This window comes from Equus quagga, chromosome 1 (assembly GCF_021613505.1).
Source record: "Equus quagga isolate Etosha38 chromosome 1, UCLA_HA_Equagga_1.0, whole genome shotgun sequence".
Classification (NCBI taxonomy): domain Eukaryota; kingdom Metazoa; phylum Chordata; class Mammalia; order Perissodactyla; family Equidae; genus Equus; species Equus quagga.
Genome location: NC_060267.1, coordinates 167,717,255 through 167,737,298, shown reverse-complemented (window position 1 = coordinate 167,737,298; position 20,044 = coordinate 167,717,255). Strand labels below are relative to the sequence as shown.

At 41.8% G+C, this 20,044-nt stretch overlaps 1 protein-coding gene and 1 pseudogene across 5 annotated transcripts in view; both read right to left on the bottom strand.

The window, feature by feature from the left end:
- The window catches only part of TMEM108 (transmembrane protein 108), a 326,361-nt gene that overhangs the window by 105,398 nt on the left and 200,919 nt on the right, over positions 1 to 20,044 (bottom strand). The window lies entirely within an intron of this gene.
- LOC124231433 (uncharacterized) lies at positions 10,269 to 10,391 on the bottom strand (annotated as a pseudogene).

Sequence of the window (20,044 nt, the reverse complement as noted above, 5' to 3'; positions counted from 1 at the left end):
GCTCCTGGAGTTGGTGACCTCAATGCTCTTTGAAGAGTTTACCTGAAGTACTTCCGTGTTATTAGCAGGGACAGCAGCTCATGCCTGAAGAAGAATGAGATTGAGGCTCATTCTTAGGTCTTAAATCATTAGCCACCAAAGCCGCTGAACTTGTTGCAAAACGAAACTCTCCCTCCTCCATGAATAACGTACTCTCATTGTACTAATGCTCGTTTATGAGTTTTTTGGAGGTTTCATTCATTCATCCAGCCATCCATCTACTCATCCATCCCTTGCTTCCCTCTCTTTATTTGCAGAACTAGCTAACATATTTATTTGAGTTCTGAGATCCAGAACAGATTCATTTATATAGTTTTCCTAATTGCAAAGATCTGGGTAGAAGGAAGGACAAAGCAAAGACTGACACATGGCACATGATGACAGTTGGTGCTTGCCAGCCAGCAGACATCACACGATGCACTTGTAATAACAAGTACAAAAGCCACTGGGTGGTGGCTCTCGTTGACCATAATTCAAGTAATGGATTTCCTGGCAGACATTTACTATATGAGGCTCAGTAGTTAATTGGCTACCAAATCTGATTCCAGAAAAGACAATGCCTGGAAAGGTCATCTGGAAATAAGGACATTTTCCAGAATGTGCATTATCTTGTAGCTTGCCAAAGCTCTGTTGATCATATTATTCCATTCCTCATGGCCTCTTTTCTGAAAATTTAGGTATCTGTTCTTCAGACTCTGAAAGAAAACAAATAAGCTGGTTGGAAAATAATGTAAAGCCTTACAACAGGGAAGTATTTAGTAGGTTTCTTTTGCTGGCACCATTTATATGATTATGATTTATAATAAAAGAGAAAGCCTTCTTTTTATTAGATCGCATCATTAGTGACACTGTCCATATCCACAGGTCTCTGGATTTATTCTGTAGATTCAGGTAAAAATGTTTATGCTTTACAATAAGTGGAGCAAATATGACTTAGAAGTCAATCTTCTCTCTTCTTTTCTCCTCAACACTCATGTTCTAATTATTTCTACTGCTTCCTCTATAACAGTACTTCTCAAACTTTAGGACCATGTGACTCGGATTCTATTCAGTGTGTCAAGGGTGACGCCTGGATCCCTCACTTCTATAAGCTGTCAGGTGATACCAGTGCTACTTGGTCACGGACCACATTTTGAGAGCAAAGGTCTACATTTCCATACTACAACTGCCCTGATCTGGGTCCACATCAGATCTTTTGTGACAGCTCACTGGCCCTTCTGTTCCAAAACTCTTTCTCATACTGTCCCGGAGTGCTTTCTAAAACATAAGTCTGACACCATCAATTCTCTTCTTACTGCTCCTTCAGCGGCTCTGCGATGCCTACAGATGAAGTCTCAGCTCCTTAATGATGGCCTTTGGGCTCCTTCATGATTGGGCCCTGTACCTGGCCAGCTTCTCCTGCTACTCCCTATCTTCAGCTTGATGTCCTGTGTGGTAGCCACCTTCCATGATCTCCTCAATGATCCCTGCCTCAGCCACACTGTATAGTCCTCTCCCATGTTGCATACAGCTGAAATGTGTAATCACCAGAATTTTGTGTGACTTTCAAGATTAGGTCATAAAAGATATTTTGGCATTTGCCTTGTCCTCTCTTGAATCTCTGGGAGAAGACAGCTGTCATGTCATGAGGACACCAGGGGAGGAGGCCTTAAGAAACTGAGGCCTCTTGCCAACAGCCATGTGAGTGAAACATTTCAGAAGCAGATTCTCCAGAAGTCTCCATCTTCAGATGACTGTAGCCCCAACTGATTCCTCGACTGCAACCAAATATGAAGCTTGAGCTAGAACCCTTCAACTAAGCCACTCCAAAATTCCTGACCCATAGAAACTGTGAGATAGCAAGTGTTGTTTTAAGCCACTAAGGTATGGGGTAATTTGTTGTGCAGCAATAGATGACCTCTCCTGCACACAGTATACAGTTTCCCACACAGTGCTGGCCCCTCTTCTGGGAAAATCTTTCATCTGGATAATTCCTATTCATCCTTTGAGACCCAGATCTCTAGATGCTTCCTCCAGAAAGCATTCATTAACCTCTTCCCTCAAGATTTGGCCAGATGCCTCTCCTCTGGGCTGCCATGATGCCCCGGGCATGTCTCCATCCCTATATTTACTACAAGTCTAATCATTATCTACCTGTCTGACAGTCCCACTAGACTGTGAGCTCCTTAGAGGCAGAGACTATACCATTTCAGTATCCTCAGTGCCAATCACAATACCTGGCACACAGCAGGCAAAAATATATGTAGGAATGAACCAATGAATGAAGTTAACTGCCCTGGAGTCATGACTTCCCAGCAACTATTATCTCTTTACCTTGGAAGTTCTTTAAGCATTTGCTACTACTTGCTTGACCTGCCATCTCACATGGGCCAGCTATGACTCAACCTTCTGACTACTTAATTTCCAGTTTTTTATCACACCACTGATTCACTGACTTACTTCAGTGGCTCTTAATCAGGAGAACACATCAAAATCACCTGTGGAGATTTAAAAGAATATGTATACCTATTCCAGTCCTGCCCCCAGAGATTCTGATTCACTAGTAGTGAGGTAAACTCCAGACATGTATATTTTAAAAGTCTCCATAGGTGACTTCTCATATCAAAGTTGATACCAATTTATTGATGTTTAACCCACGTCCAAAAAGAATAGGTTTACCAGAACACACAATTACTAAAACAAAATAACAATAACAAAAACCCAAACTTAAATACAGGGAAGTATAGTGATAAGAACAAGCAATGATAAGGCTGGGTGGGGGATGAATATTAGACTAGAAAACCTAGGCTAGGGAAAAATGGCAGAAAGATATTTGGGGGCCAGCCCAGTGGCGCAGCAGTTAAGTTCACATGTTCCGCTTTGGCAGCACGGGATTCACTGGTTCAGATCCCAGGTGCGGACATGGCACCACTTGGCAAGCCATGCTGTGGTAGGCATCCCACATATAGAGTAGAGGAGGATGGGCACGGATGTTAGCTCAGGGCCAGTCTTCCTCAGCAAAAAGAGGAGGATTGGCAGCAGATGTTAGATCAGGGCTAATTTCCTCAAGAAAAAAAAAAAGATATTTGAATAGATCACATGACTCTCAACATTTGAAAGAGGGAGCATATAAGTGTCAGTAAGGATAACTTTTTCCCTGGTATTGAATTACAAGAGCAATTTATCTCACAAGTCTTTACAGAAGAGGCATTAAACAACACAACGAATGGTGTCTTTAATACTTTTTTTAAAATAAAAAGTGCAGGAAACTTTTACATACAGCCACTTCCAAGAAAAGCCAAATGTTTAATGTTAAATTCTAGTACGGTGAAGGTATTCCTATGGACAGCCAAATAATAAAGTATGTAGCTTGCTTGTCATCTGCATTGATAGAAGAGAATTACAGAGTCTGGAAGAGAAAAAGACATGAATATTCCGTTCATTTTTGATGGTCTCACTCAGGCTTTTTGCGGTAGCTCAACAGTAGGCATCTCTCTACTCCACATGTCCAAACTTGGGAGATTCTCCCAAAGCAGCTATGTTTCCCAAGGATGGACGGTGAAATGGAAAGCTGGTAGGCGTGGAATGAATGCTGGGAGCACTGGCTCACAAAGGCCCCCCCACACAGGGCTCAGAATCACTGCACTGCAGCCTCAGCAAATGACGCAAGGACAGGCGCATCCCATCTGCAACGCTAGTGCTAGGAGGGCTGCCCTGTCGCGCAGGCTCTAGCGATCACATCCAACTCAAAGCATGTGTTACATCTACCAACAGCTGGGAGTGCAAGGACAAATTTTTAAATGAATTATTTCAAAGCTTCAGCATAGAACATCAAGCCTCAAAGACATACAGAATGTTAGAGGCAGGAAGAAGAAGCTGTCTGGAAACAGGAAGTTAAAAAAAAAAAAAGCACACAATCAAAGGGTCCTGCCTTGCCTATGTCTGGCTGTGACGATTTCCAGTGGATGCATACCAAACTGGTCCACCCAGGAATACCCAACCTTTGACTAATGGTCAACTGGTCAGTGAGGTATCAAACAGTTACCATCATCCTCCTGGCTTTCCTTAAACACAAAGGGTGGCTCTGAGGGTCATGGAAAAGCTCTAGGACTATAGGTGCAGACTGGGAAGAGACTGGGGCCCCAGAATATTCCATTAATATTCCAGAAAACTTGCAAAAGTTGTACAGAGTTTAGAAATATGCCTGCAAGTTCTGATTCACATGTGAAGAGATGTTCTAGCAGTGCTGTCCAACAGAACTTGCTGCAATGATGAAAATACTGTCTATCTGCACTGTCTAATAGGGTGGCCCCTAGTTACATGTGGCTATTGAGAATTTAAGATTTTATTTCATTAATTTAAATTTAAATTGCCACATGTGTTTAAATGGCTATTATGCTGGACAGCACAATTCTGTAGCGTATGGACCAAACTGCCCACCGAGGCTCATGACTTTACCTGCTGGTGACTGGTATCCCCAAGCGAAGCTGTAAGTTCCATGGGCAACCTGGCCATGACTTGTGCACCGGGAGTTCGGCAGCAGTCTCTGCCAAATCAACAGGGCCTCCCAAGCCAGTAGTGCCGACTTTAAGTGTGGGGGAGAGCAACCCCTCGGGCATTCTGGGTGTCTGGGAGCCATTAAAAATCAACTTGTCAAAAGAACTCTAGGAAATGAGGGCTGAGACACCAGGTTAAAAGTAGTACCTTACATTTGAATATCAAAGCAGCAGTAACATAACTCCATTCAGCAGGCACTGTGTCAAGTACTTTCCTTCTGTGGTAAATAATGGAACTTGATTTTCCCAACCTGGTTTCCATCCTCCTTGTAGCTGGAGAGGTTGAAAAGCTTAAAATCAGGTTTCCCAGCCTCCTGTGCGGAGCAGTGTTCCAGATGTGTACTCCATGCTTGTGGGAGACCTGGAGGGCAGGAGTGAGCGAGAAGCCGTGGTCCTGCTGCTATAGCTGCTGGCAGGTCAGCTCCTGTCTTCAGCATCGCAGCATCCTGGTCATTGCCTTGTTGGTGCTTAAAGAGGACTGTGGTGGTTCCTGGGGTCAGGCAGGAGCAGGTCCTGACCTCTGGACCGCTGCTGTAGTGGTATGTCCTTGGACCTGACAGTTCTTGATCTACTGTCCCAACTCTCCAATGCTTCTGTAAGCACCAGAAGCATGCAGTCCCCCTCACATGCAATCCCTTGCTGCCTGAACTACCTAGAGCGATTTCTGCTTCCTGCACTGTTTTCCTGATGAACTCATCTGCAATATCTCATTTAGTCTCCTAAGCAACCCTCTAAGGTAGGTAATTTCACCATTGTCTGTTTTACAGATAACCATCAAGTCCAGTTCTGTCTGTGGTAAGAACTTTGCACATTCACGGTCTCACCTTTCTCTCCAAACAAATCTAGACCTGTATCATGGGCCCTTGCAGAAGCCAAGGCATGTGCTTAGAATAGCACTGCTTCTTTTTGTGATGAATTTGTACCCCAGAGAGGAACAGAATGTAATGGCAACTTGCAGAGGAAATAAAGTTATCCTGGCTAGAAAATGGTGGTGTCACCGGTGGACAAAAGTTCAGTCCCAAGCTAGCTGGCTTCCTGCTGTGAAAGTCACAGTTGCAAGTTCATAGAATGAATCTCTAACCACAGACAAGCAGCTACAAACGAGGTTCTTGCTCATGAGCAATCTGGACAAGAGAATGTGGATGGCTGAAGTAACCGATTACCAACCGGGAAAATAGCCTGCAGGATAGCTTTTTTTGGGTGACTCAATACTGTTCTCAACTTCTCTGAAGTCAAGTACCTAAAGTCTTAAGACTTTTCTCCTCCAGATCCCTGGTACTCCATAACTCACTGATTATCCCTTAATAGGATGAGATACTGACCACTCCATGGACATATCAAATGATGGCTTTGTAATAATTTGTCTCAGGCTTGAGGGGAAGGAAGCAGTCATTTCTACCTGGCTGGACGCTGGCAGCAGATGTCCCATCCTCGCCCTCTAGCAGTGGTTGCATAGCCTGGAGAAGGACAGCATGACAGCCTGCCGTCTCCACTGCGCACAAATGCAGCCTGCAAGCTTTGATGACACAGTTTGGGATTATCTGTGTCCTTCTCACTGCTCCATTGCTAACTTTGGGCCACCTGACTGTTTAAAAGTCCATCCTTTCAGAGGCTGGCACAAACAACAGAATTCAAACTCAACCCAGTGAATTTGACTTTTTAGTATCAGTAGAGTAAGTATTATCACTCCGAGAGCTTCTTTTCATCCTTCCAACAATTCAAATAGCAAAGATGTAGTGTTCAGGGATTTGGGGAAGGTCAAATTTTAAGAATCTCTGACATTCTATTTTTGTTTGGCTTTTTCTTATTCACCACAAAATTACTATATGGAATTCAGTCATTTTTGAATTTAAGTGAAAGAAACTATTACACCGAAACCCTTTGAAGGAGGTAAACACAAGATTATAAGCTACTCATAAAAAGCCAATAAATCGCTATCTGTTGTTGTTATCAGTATATCCTCTTTAACGTTTGTCTTTTAAAATAACAGAATAATCGTGATTTCATCTATGAACCAAGACACTTTCAGATCCAGGAAGAAATTTCACTGCTACACTGTGAAGTCAGATTCTCCAAGAATTGAAATGACTTACTTTACTCTAACTGTAATTAGGATAGAACAGTAATGTAGTAAACAGTGCCATATATGGCATACCAGAGGAACTGATATGGCTTTTAAAGGCAGCAAACAGTCAAGCAATAATTTAGTTCAGATGACGTAAATTTTCCTTACTAATTACTTGCCTATGCATAAAATAGAATTCAGTTAATTTCTCACTTGGCACTCCAATTCATTCCCTCTAATTTACCACCATAGTATTTTTTTTTTTTAATTTGAGTTCATAATAGTTTACATCATTGTGAAATTTCAGTTGTATACTATTTCTTGTCTGTCACCACATAAGTGCTCCCCTTCACCCCCTGAGCTCACCCCACCCCCACCCCCTTCCCCTGGTAACTACTGAATTGTTTTCTTTGTCCATGTGTTTGTTTATATTCCACATATGAGTGAAATCATCTTGGTGTTTGTCTTTCTCAGTCTGTCTTATTTCGCTTAGCATAACTCCCTCCAGGTCCATCCACGTTGTTGCAAACGGGATAATTTTGACTTTTTTTAGTATTCCATTGTGTGTATATATGTGTGTGTGCGTATATATATATATATATATACGCACACCACATCTTCTTTATCCAATCATCAGTCGATGGGCACTTGGATTGTTTTCACGTCTTGGCTATTGTGAATAGTGCTGCACCAAACATAGGGGTGCACACGTTACTTTGGATTGTTGATTTCCAGTTGTTTGGGTAGATACCCAGTAGTGGGATAGCTGGGTGATATGGTAGTTTTTTTTAAAGATTGGCACTTGAGCTAACAACTGTTGCCAATCTTTTTTTATTTTTCTTGCCTTTTCTCCCCAAATCCCCCCAGTACATAGTTGGATATTTTAGTTGTGGGTCCTTCCAGTTGTGGTATGTGGGACGCCGCCTCAGCATGGCCTGGTGAGCGGTGCCATGTCCGGGCCCAGGACCCGAACCAGTGAAACCCTGGGCCGCTGAAGCGGAACATGCGAACTTAACCACTAGGCCACCAGGCCCGCCCCTATTTTTAGTTTTTTGAGGAATCTCCATACTGTTTTCCATAGTGGCTGCACCAGTTTGCATTCCCACCAGCAGTGTATGAGGCTTCCCTTCTCTCCACAACCTCTCCAACATTTGTTAGTTTTAGTCTTAGTGATTATAGCCATTTTAACAGGTATAAAGTGGTATCTTAGTGTAGTTTTGATTTGCAATTCCCTGACGATTAGTGATGTTGAACATGTTTTCATGTGTTTATTGGCCATCTGTATATCTTTTTTAAAAGATGTCTGTTCATATCCTCTGCCCATTTTTGACCAGGCTGTTTGTTTTTTCGTTGTTCAGTTATGTGAATTCCTTATATATTATGGAGATTAACCCCTTATCAGATATATGATTTTCAAATATTTTCTCCAAATTGGAGGGTTGTCTTTTGGTTTTGATCCTAGTTTCTTTTGCCTTTCAGAAGCTCTTTAGTCTGATGAACTCCCACTTGTTTACTTTTTCTTTCGTTTCCCTTGTCTGAGAAGACATGGCATTCAAAAAGATCCTTTAAGTTTGATGTCAAAGAGTATACTACCTATATTATCTTCCAGGAGGTTTATGGTTTCAGGACTTATCTTCAAGTCTTTGATCCATTTTGAGTTTATTTTTGTGTATGGCATGAGATAATGGTCTACTTTCATTCTTTTGCATGTGGCTGTCCAGTCTTCCCAACACCATTTATTGAAGAGCTGTCTTTTCTCCATTGTATGTTCTTGGCACCTTTGTTGAAGATTTCTGGGCTTTCAGTTCTGTTCCATTGATCTGTGGGTCTTTTTGTACCAGTACCATGCTGTTTTGATCACTATGGCTTTGTAGTACATCTTGATGCCTTCAGCTTCGTTTTTTCTTCTCAGGATTGCCTTAGCAATTCGGGGTCTTTGGGTGCCCATATGAATTTTAGGATTCTTTGCTGTATTTCCATGAAGAATGCCATTGGGATTCTGATTGGGATTACACCAAATCTGCAGAATGCTTTGGGTAGTATGGACATTTTAACTATGTTTATTTTTCCAATCCATGTGCATGGAATCTCTTTCCATCTCTTTATGTCATTATCTATTTCTTTCAATAATGTCTTACAGTTTTCATTATATAGGCCCTTCACCTCCTTAGTTAAATTTATTCCTAGGTGCTTTATTCTTTTTGCTGAGATTGTAAATGTAATTGCATTCTTGAGTTCTCTTTCTGTAAGTTCGGTATTAGAGTACAGAAATGCAACTGATTTTTGTAAGTTGATTTTGTACCCCACCACTTTACTGTAGTTGTTAATTATTTCTAATAGTTTTCCGATGGACTCTTTAGGGTTTTCTATATATAAGATCATGTCGTCTGTAAACAGTGAGAGTTTTACTTCTTCACTCCCTATTTGGATTCCTTTTATTCCTTTCTCTTGCCTAATTGCTCTGGCCAAAACCTCCAGTACTATGTTGAATAAGAGTGGTGACAGTGGGCATCCTTGTCTTCTTCCTGTTCTCAGAGGGATGGCATTCAGTTTTTCCCCATTGAGTATGACGTTGGCTATGGGTTTGTCATATACGGCCTTTATTATGTTGAGGAAATTTCCTTCTATCCCAATTTTGTTAAGAGTTTTTATCATAAATGGCTGTTGGATCTTGTCAGATGCTTTCTCTGCATCTATTGAGATGATCAGGTGGTTTTTATTCCTCATTTTGTTAATGTGGTGTATCACAGTGATTGATTTGCAGATGTTGAACCATCCCTGTGTCCCTGGAATAAATCCCACTTGATCATGATGTATGATCCTTTTGATGTATTGCTGTATTCAGATTGCCAATATTTTGTTGAGGAGTTTTACATCTATGTTCATCAGTGATATTGGCCTGTAGTTTTCCTTTTTTGTGTCGTCCTCGTCAGGCTTTGGTATCAGAGTGATGTTGGCCTTGTACAATGTGTTAGGAAGCATTCCATCCTCCCTAATTTTTTGGGATAGCTTGAGAAGCATAGGTATTAAATCCTCTCTGAAAGTTTGGTAGAATTCCCCAGGGAACCGGTCTGGTCCTGAGCTTTTATTCTTTGGGATGCTTTTGATTACTGTTTCAATCTCTTTACTTGTGATTGGTCTATTCAGATTCTCTATTTCTTCTTGATTCAGCTTTAGGAGGTTATAAGAGTCTAAGAATTTATCCATTGCCTCTAGATTGCCCATCTTGTTGGCATATAGTTTTTTGTAGTATTCTCTTATAATCCACTGTATCTCTGTGGTATCCGTTGTTATTTCTCCTCTTTCATTTATAATTTTATTTATCTGAGCTTTCTCTCTTCTTTTCTTTGTAAGTCTGGCTAGGGGGTTTGTCAATTTTATTTATCTTCTCAAAGAACCAGCTCTTTGTTTGATTGATTCTTTCTACTGCCTTTTTTGTTTCGATAGCATTTATTTCTGCTCTGATTTTTATTATTTCTCTACTTCTGCTGACTTTGGGCTTTGTTTGTTCTTCTTTTTCTAAATCACTTAGGTATAGTTTGAGATTGTGTATTTGGCATTTTTCTTGTTTGTTAAGGTGTGCCAGTAATGGAACGAATTTCCCTCTTAATACTGCTTTTGCTGCATCCCATATGAGTTGGTATAGTATGTTTTCATTTGTCTCTAGATATTTTTTGGGAAAAGTTTTCAATTAGCAATAATCGCACCTCAGATAAACCTCATTGGCTACGATACTGCCACTGCGCAAAGCTCCAGATATTTTTTGATTTCTCCTTTAATTTCTTCAATGATCCATTGCTTGTTCAATAGCATGTTGTTTAGTCTCCACATCTTTGTCCCCTTCTCAGCTTTTTTCTTGTAATTACTTTCTAGCTTTATAGCATTTGTGATCAGAAAAGATGCTTGTTATTATTTCAATGTTCTTAAATTTATTGAGGCTTGCCTTGTTTCCCAACATATGGTCTATCCTTGAGAATGTTCCATGCACACTTGAGAAGAATGTATATTCTGCTGTTTTTGGATGGAGTGTTCTATATATGTCTATTAAGCCCAACTGGTCTAGCTTTTCATTTAGCTCCAATGTTTCCTTGTTGATTTTCTGTCTGGACGATCGATCCATTGATATGAGTGGAGTGTTGTGGTCTCCTACTATTATTGTGTTATTAATATCTTCTTTTAGGTTTGTTAATGGTTGCTTTATGTACTTTGGTGCTCCTGTGTTGGGTGCATAAATATTTACAAGTGTTATTTCTTCTTGATGGAGTGTCCCTTTGATCATTATATACTGCCCCTCTTTGTCTCTCTTTACCTGCCTTATCTTGAAGTCTACTTTGTCTGATATAACTATGGCAACACCTGCTTCCTTTTCTTTGCCATTAGCTTGGAGTATCGTCTTCCATCCTTTCACTCTGAGCCTGTGTTTGTCATTGGAGCTGAGATGTGTTTCCTGGAGGCAGCATATTGTTGGGTCTTGTTCTTTAATCCATCTTGCCACTCTGTGTCTTTTTACGTTTAGGGTGAGTATTGATATATGAGGGCTTAATGCTGCCAGTTTATCACTCGTTTTCCGGTTCTCCTGCATTTCCTTTGCTTCCCGTCCTATGTATTGGTCTACCAACTGAGTTATGTAGTTTTTTATGTTATGTTTCTTTGTTTTCTCCTCATTTATTATTTGTGTCTCTGTTCTGCTTTTTTGTTTAGTGGTTACCGTGAGGTTTGTATTCAAAATCTTGTGGATAAGATAGTCCCTTTTCTGATGGCCTCTTATTTTCTTAGAACAAGTTGTTTATCTTTGCTTTTGGTGTTTTCCTTCCCTTTGTCTTTAATGCTATACTTAAGTATTTGCTATCCTGCTCTGATTCTGTCTACCTATTTATCTCCTTACTCCATGCTTTGTAACCCCTTTCTCCCTTTTTTTTCCCCCAGGTATGAGGGCCTTCTCAAGGATTTCTTGTGTGTGTGTGGGGGGGGGGGGGGGGGGGGGGGGGCATCTCATGGTTATGAACTTCCTTAGCTTATGTTTGTCTGGGGAAGTTTTTATTTCTCCATCATATCTGAAGCATATTTTTGCTGAATAGAGTATTCTTGGCTGAAAGTTTTGTTCTTCAAAGATTTGAATATGTCATTCCACTCTCTCCTAGCCTGTAAGGTTTCTGCAGAGAAATCCGCCAAAAGCCTAGTAGGGGTTCCTTTGTAGGTTATTTTCTTCTGCCTTGCTGCCCTTAGTATTCTTTCTTTGTCATTCACTTTTGCTAGTTTCATTACTATATGCCTTGCAGTAGGTCTTTTTACAGTGACGTATTTAGGAGATCTGGTAGCTTCTTCCATGTGGATTTCCATCTCCTTCCCTAGGTTTGGGAAGTTCTCTGCTATTATTTCTTTGAACAAACTTTCTGCTCCATTCTCCTTCTCTTCTTCTTCTCGAATACCTATAATTCTTATGTTGCATTTCCTAATTGAGTCAGATATTTCTTGGAGACTTCCTTCATTTCTTTTTAGTTTAGTTCTCTCTCCTCCTCTATCTGGAGCATTTCAACATGTCTATCTTTGCTCTGTGATGGCTGCTTGAGCATTCAGGGAATTCATATTTTACTTTTTTCTTCCATTGTGTCTTTCATCTCTAATATTTCTGGTTGATTCTTCCTTATAGTTTCAATCTCTTTTGTGAAGTAGTTCCTGAACTCATTGAATTGTTTCTCTACATTCTCTTTTAACTTGAGTTTTTTGATGATAGCTATTTTGAATTCTTTCTCATTTAGATTACATATTTCTGTGTCCTCAGGACTGATTTCTGAGTACTTGTCATTTTCTCTCTGGTCTGGAGATCTAATATAATGTTTGAAATTGCTGTAGGGAGTGGCTCTGTTTTTTCACAACCTAGTGTTGTTTGGTTGCAGTTACTGCCTATCGCCACTGGGTGGGGATCAAGAGCCACGTATTCTGAGCCCTCTGTCTTCCACAAGATGCCAAGCAGTGGAGCTGGTGCTGGTTGGGTGGCGCAAGGTGCACTTTCTCAAGTGTGCTTTCAGGGGTTTCTCACTCTGCTCTTGCTATCTGCTCTCCTGGGGTGTTGGCTTGATAAGGTCACTCCCCATGAAAGCTTTTGTCCTGGTAGAGGGCTTCCCTCTATGCTTTAAGGACCCTCAGGAGTCCTTGATGTTCCCACAAAAGAACATCCTCTCCCCAGTTCCTTTCCTCTTGGAGGCCTCCTGCAGGCCCAGATCATAGTCTTTAGGGGAGGGAGTGAAGTTTTCTCTTACCCTGTTCCACATCCTCCGAGAGGGGCTCCAGCCTCTCCACCCTCCATTGTATGGCTGCGTGGATGTCTCCGATGTATTTTGTGTTGTATTTGGATGTCCTCTGTTGGAGTATGAATATCCTTTTCGTTGTACGTTGGAGGGGAGAGATTACTGGGGAAGCTCGCTCCACCATGATGCTGACATCACTCCCCACCACCATAGTATTTTGATTAATTTTCTCCAAGAAACTACAAGCACTTCCAATTCACCATTGTCTGGAGTTCTTCTAACGTCTGTGCTCTCCACCCCACCTGGGGTATCCTCAACAGGTCAGGATCTTTGCAAGGAACAATGCAACTGGCTTACAAAGTTTTATAAACCATCACCTATGATCTATAACAGCAGAGAACTTCCCAAAACATAGAAGGCTTGTTTAAGTATTTCAAACAGACGTTCTCATTTACACCCCATTAGCAGGGTTTTCAGGACAGACATTTATTTTATAACCATAAACCAACAAACTATTCTCAAGAGATCTGGAAAAAAGATTCCTGGCAGAAAAGGGACTCTATTTGGAACTTTTGTCAAGATTTTTGCAAAAACAACTCTTTTATGAGAAAGAGATAAGATTACTAGACTTCAAGTTCTGTGAAGGCAGCAACCCTGTCTTCTCTTGCCTGCAACCTCAGTGGCCAGAGGGGTTTGACACACAATGGGTGCTCACTAAATATGTGATAAACTGAATTCTCAGAATCCACCAACATTACAACACTCTCATCCCTAATGACAGTCAGCACCCTGGGGACAGGGCTCCCCGCTTTCTCCAAACCCTCTATCCTGGTTGGTGGGTTCACAGAAACCTAAACAGTGAGGATGAAAGCTCAGTGCTGTCTCTCTTTCTCTCATTTTTGTTTGAACAATCTTTCTATGTTACTATGGTAACGCTGGTACTAGGATGCTCTGTAAATGAAAGTGGGAAGGAGGAGGAGATCATGAGTGATGCAGTTCAGAGAACAATCTGCCCAGAGGGCAACCTCTTTGGCAATCTGCAAAGCTTGCACATGTCCCATTTTATAATAAATGCATTTAAATAATACATGACACTATATAGAACAGATATAATATGTTGAAACAGAGATCCACTGAGCCCAGGAAAACTGCATTAAGTATGAGATTATAAGTGAGTGAATATTTTAAGACATTTAAAAAAATACCAGAGGGAATTTAGTCCATACATAAGACACTTTCTCATTCCATCACATAAAGGTAATAGCTGCAGAGTTCCACAGATGAGAGCGTGAGGCTATGCCGTGTGGAGGCTGGATATTAACCTGGGACCTGATCTGAATGGTGAGAACACTGGGTACTGCTATTACAAAGGGCAGGGATAAACTAATGAACCAAAGACATCTGTTAGTGATACTTGCCCTCTGACATGTACAACTTTAAGGCTAAGTATGATCAAAGCCAGATTCTGATACAGGGAGGAGAAAAGGGCATGCGGTCACTGGCACTTGAACCACAAAGTCAAGCTTCTCCATACCACTTTTGCACTGTGCTGACTGTAGCTTATTAAAATCCAAGTTGGGAATGCTTCTGCCTGCCCGAAGCAGGCGCTATAACAACGCAGGAAATCTTCTATCCTATAGATAGTTTTGTGCGAGGACATTTGAAGAAAGCTGCTATGGCTCTTTGATTTATGACTTCATTAAACGCTTGGGCTTCAAACCTCCATCAACATTTATTGGAATTAACAGCTTCTTAAAATGGAAATATTCAATGACAAATTAATGCAGCTTGGATCTTGTAAGAAGGGAAAATAGAGCACAGTAGGCACCCTTTATATTCGTCCAGGAAAAGAGTAATACTTTCTGCCACTGTAAACCAGTACCTCTCAGGAATGAGTAGGTGAGAAGGGGTAAGTGAGGCATGAAGAGGACAATCACCAATTCTTAGCCAGGAAGAGTGAAGTCAGAATTCTTTTCAGAAATGCATTAAGGAAAAGGTCTAAATTGTTCCTGCTGTAGAAAGACCACAACTAGCTCAGAAATCAAAGGGCTGCTGAGTCTATTAGAGACATTAACCCACTTGGCATCCATAGAGATCTCAGTCCAAAGACGTAACTTTTAGGCTGTTTGTGAAGATTCCCACAAGGACACAAGAGTGTGAGCTTCCTAGGTGGCTCTAACTCATCCTTTTATATTCACAGCACTTGGTCATGTCTAGCAGATATTCAATATCTGATGAATGAATGAAACAGGTACCACTTCCAAAGACAGCCTCAGTTCCTTCCTTGTGGTTTCTCATTGATTGTCCATTTGTTTAAACTCCCCAGGATCCAGAAATGATGTGGTTATTGCTATCAGCCTCAAGCTCAACAAAGGCTCGCTTATCCCTTTCTTTATAAACTCAAGTGTGGACAAGCGGCTTGAACAATTAATGGGGAAATCTGGACCTAAAACCTACCTGGTTAGGACATCTTTCACCTTGTTGCCTGCCAGAGTGGATTAATGTGACCCTCTCACTCTGTATCATCCAATCCATGAGCAGGTCCTGTTGACTTACTTGTAAAATGTTTCCTTTCCTAACTCTGTACTTCTCTATCTCCATGACTATCACCCTCATCCAAGCCATTGCCATCTCTTGCCTGACTGCTATGCTCACCTCCTAACTGGTCACCATGTACCCACACCTGAACCCCTACGATCAATTCTCCACAAAGCTGCCAGTTATCTTTTCAAAACATAAAGCAAATCATGTTATTTCTCTGTTTGGAATCCTCCAGTGGCTCCCCAGTCACACTTAGAATAAAACCCACACTTCCTGCTCACCTCTGTGGTCCTCATCTCATTCCACTGGTCCTTTCTCTTACTACACTCTAGCCGCAGTGGGCCCTCTTGCTGCTCCTCAAAAATCCTAAGTGTGTCCCCAATTCAGGGCCTTTGCCCCTCTTCCCCTTCTACCTGGAATGTTCTTTTTTGTTCACCTTTGGGCATCCGCCTGTTCTGTGCCAATTCAGAAACTGCCTCCTTGGCAGTGGGGCCATTTAAAGGACTGATCCGGCAGACACATTTTCCTGAGGCCTGTCCTATTCATGAGAATCACACCCACTCTTGAGGTATTGGAAAACTTTCTTTGCCCCTGTGCTAAGTTGTCCTCACTAGCTGCCACTGGGTACTGTATCAGGACTCAGAGATATTCTTTCTCCTCCTGTTGCAAAACTCCTATTTCCTTTCTGGTAACCCACTATTTCCCCTAGATGCTAACGTGGAATAGCTGAAGGAACACCAGGCCTGAAGTCAAAATCCAGGGATTAAAATCCTAATTCTATTATTTACTTGTAGCCAATTCAACCCTGGGTACATGATTTAACCTCAGTGCGCCTCAGTCTTCTCATCTGCGTAATGGGGATAACACTACCTACCTCTTAAATAAATGTGTGAAAGCACTGGGGCTTGCACTCTGTAGGTAAAACACACCTGAGCCAAGGACAGTAGCAAGTCCAGAACTCATGGGACTTGACTTCTCAGTGGTTTCTTCTGGCAGTTCCTCAAATATTCATAGGGAAGAGAGAGATTCTTCCAGAATTCCATCAGAAAAGTTTCAGAACATCAAAAACACTTCTTTGATCATCAAAACACAATTATCATAAAGAAAGTTACTGGTTCTGTAACCACAGGTTTCATAAGCATTAGAAGCAAAGGGAACACATTAGATCAAGTTCATGGAAGTACAAAGTGAGACAGACGACAACAGTGAATGATGTAAGACTCTGACCAAGTACCAGTAATGTGTTAAGGGCCAAGAAGGTCTCGTTGGTGAATGGGAGGAATGTTAGTGGATCTACTATCTTCTATTAACAAGCTACCCAACCGGACAGCCTGAGACTGATGACTAAACCAAGGGAAAATGCAAGATTACTGCACGTGGGCCTAAAGACTAAAATAACAAAGTAATTATCCTCAAATCACGAGCAAAAGTCTGCTCAATATTATTTATGTGAGTGCAGTTTTTCTTCTCTCAAACTTACATTTAAGTTTTTCTAGGTTTTGTCAGTGAATCATAAGCCACTTGAGGCAGAGATCAGCCAACTGTTTCCTACGTAACAACTCTAAGAGTAAACCTTTTCTCTTGGAAAACTTCCCGCAGACTATGACGTGGGTTCACCTGGTCCCCTGTGAGGCATGTCTGTGACAGGTAGAAGTCTCTACTCCGGGGGTGCTTGATAGACACGCCCTGACACCACGAAGAAGCGACTCCAAACTGATAGATGACCTGCTAGAAAACACCAGATTTTTCAACACGAAAGGGGAGCCAGAGGTGAATGTGGGAGGTGGGGTGGGTGAGAACAAGGAATGTGGGTACCAAGCACTGTACCTGTCACTGTGCTGCCATTTTCACACACACTACCTCACTGGATCTCGGAGGGTTATACTTTTTCCCGTTTACTACGTAAGGAGGCAAACCGAAGTCCCCCAGCTAGTAAACTGCAGAGCCAGGATTAGAAAGTTCGTGATCTTCTCCTATATCCTATGGCCTCAAAAAGTATGCAGAATTGACATTTTCAGTCCAATTTATTAGATTTTTCTCCTAAGGGAAAAAAAAAAAAGGAAGATAATTTAATTCTCAGATAGTTCTCACTGGCAGCTCCAGACCTTGCAGGCTGCTGGCTGGGCATGGAGCTCGCCGGGCTGCCACCTGGACTTCTGTCTGACTGCGAGTTATGCTCTGTTTTTCCCCAAAGCTTCTCATCCAACCTTAAACCACAGTCATCATCAAGCTCAGATCCCTTACTAGAGAGCAATGTGAATAATAAATAATTTCTACTACTCATTTGGCATCTATTAGGTACTATTAAGCATCTATTAAGTACTGTGCATGGAACTTGTGATAAGTAATCCACTTAATCCTCAAAATCCCCTGCATGGCAGGTTGTATTATCCTTTCTAGACAGACGAGAAAGCGGAGGCAGCTAGCATAAATGGCAGGACCAAGATTTGAATCCAAGCATGTCAAAGCTCAAACGCCAAACTCCTGTCATTATTTTATCCAGCTCACAATCAGCTCTCCTATTAAACCAAAATAAAACTGACATCTTGGATATGTGAAAAAACCAAACAGCAATATTAAAGGTCAAATTAATTCAGCATAATATTAGAGTTTGTTTTCACTTCTCATCTCCTCTAGTCATGCTAAACATAGGTAATAGATAGATGCATAGAATAACAATATTGCTAGAAGAATGTCAACACAATTCTTTGTAAATGTAATTGTAATTGTTGCTTCTACCTACCAGCATCTGCAGCATTTGCAATCTAAAAATTAGGCAGAAGAATTCTGAAAACAGCAAATGAGTAATTGAGTGTTTCACGTTTACTTCTAATTTGAAAGACAACAGAAAAGGTAAAATCGCCGACCATTTCCAGGCATGTCCACAGGTCTGTCGGTGCAGAAAGGATCTGTTTTGTGCTTTCTCAGCTGCACTGATACTCAGCTAATCCTGATATTGCTCTTCACAGTCCAAATTTAGTCCAAGAGGCTTAAAATGACACCATCTTTTTTTAAAAAAAATAGAGATGTCACTCCAAGACAAAAAGAAACCCTATCCCTCCTCAAAAAAAGACTTTCCTTATATAATGCTTTGCCCCTTGTTCATAGCACGGGAAGATGCTTTGCAGTCCCTTGTCTCTGCATCTCTTTCTCCCTCACCCCTGCCCCCTGGCCTCCCACCTGGATGAGAAGTTCATTTTGTTTTCTCTAAAGTGCTGAGGATGGCTACAGGCTGAGGGGAGGGTCTGAGGAGGATGGAGAAGAGCAGCAGGTGGGTGGCAGTGGCGATGCCAGACTGCTGGGAGCTGAAGGGGATGCTGGGGCTGTGCCTCTGTCCCCTGAACTGCAGGGAATGCAGGGTGAGATGGCAGGAGCTGCCTCAGAGACAAGGTGATACATGAATGCCTGAGGGACTCCTCTGGACTTCTACCGCTCTGGTTCATTACTTCTACCGAGAGGTAGCGAGGCTCAGCAGCCACCTCCTCTTGGCCTGTACCCACCACATGGCCTTCCAAACCAGGTTCTGGAGAACAACTTACTGTGCTTTTCCTGCCCTCAAAAACGCCCTTCTCATAGCTTGATGGAAATGACGGTGGAGTACGAATGGTATTTTCACCGTGGGACTCAGGGCATCTGAATCCTATCCTACCCTTCCCACGAGGTCCCTGAGGGGGGCCTTGCCAGGCCCGATATTGGGGAGACCCTTTCCTCTAGTAAAAACTGTCTGGGCCTCTGACTTCTTCCCAACAGGCACAGCTCAGTGCTGTGCACGAAGTAGATCACTGCCTGGGAGAAAAGTCCCCGTGCTTGTCTTCCCCATCACTGGGAATTGCCTAGTTTAAACTAGGCAGCATCTACTCTGCCCAGTTTGATACACAACCCAACCCTACAAGGAATTTTCATTCCATTTCATTTGCCTTTTACTCAGTAACAGCTCTTAAAGAGAGAGGAAAGAGGAGAGACTAACCTAAGCTTTTAACTTTAACCTAATTCGTCAACTCAAGCTTTAAGATACCACCGAATAGATGAGAAGATCTGTGTTCAAAGGGAAAAACACAATGTTGCTTTAGGTTTTGTTTCAGTGGGGGGGGAGGGGGGTCAAGTCTTAACAGGCTGTGATATTATGAGGTCAGGCTCACTGTTGCAAATTTCTGGACATGAGCAATGCTTAAATCATGCAACAATGTATTGCTTTTGTAAGGATTATTAATAATACATTTGTAACTACTCAGAGACTGGCTATAAACTTTCTGAGACAGAATGAGATTGTAATCTGCCCACAGCAACAGAGACGAATCACTTTGATAAATTCTTTATGATGGTGCCTCATCTCCTGCAGCTATTGGATTGGTTGAGAGTCTACAGTTAATCCTTCAATAACTCCCACAAGCACCACATTACTCATCAGACTGTGACATCTTGGATCGTAAAAGAGGCACTATTATATAACACAGGCGCTGTGTAGCAGCCTCAGGTCGTGAATATTAAGAGACAGCCTCAAATGGGTTGATATCAATAAAGACCTCCTGCCAATCACTACCCAAGAAATAAACCAGAAGACGGCACAGTGTCCTTGCAGGTATTCTGAAACCAGGGGTGAGAGGTGCAGGCACTGT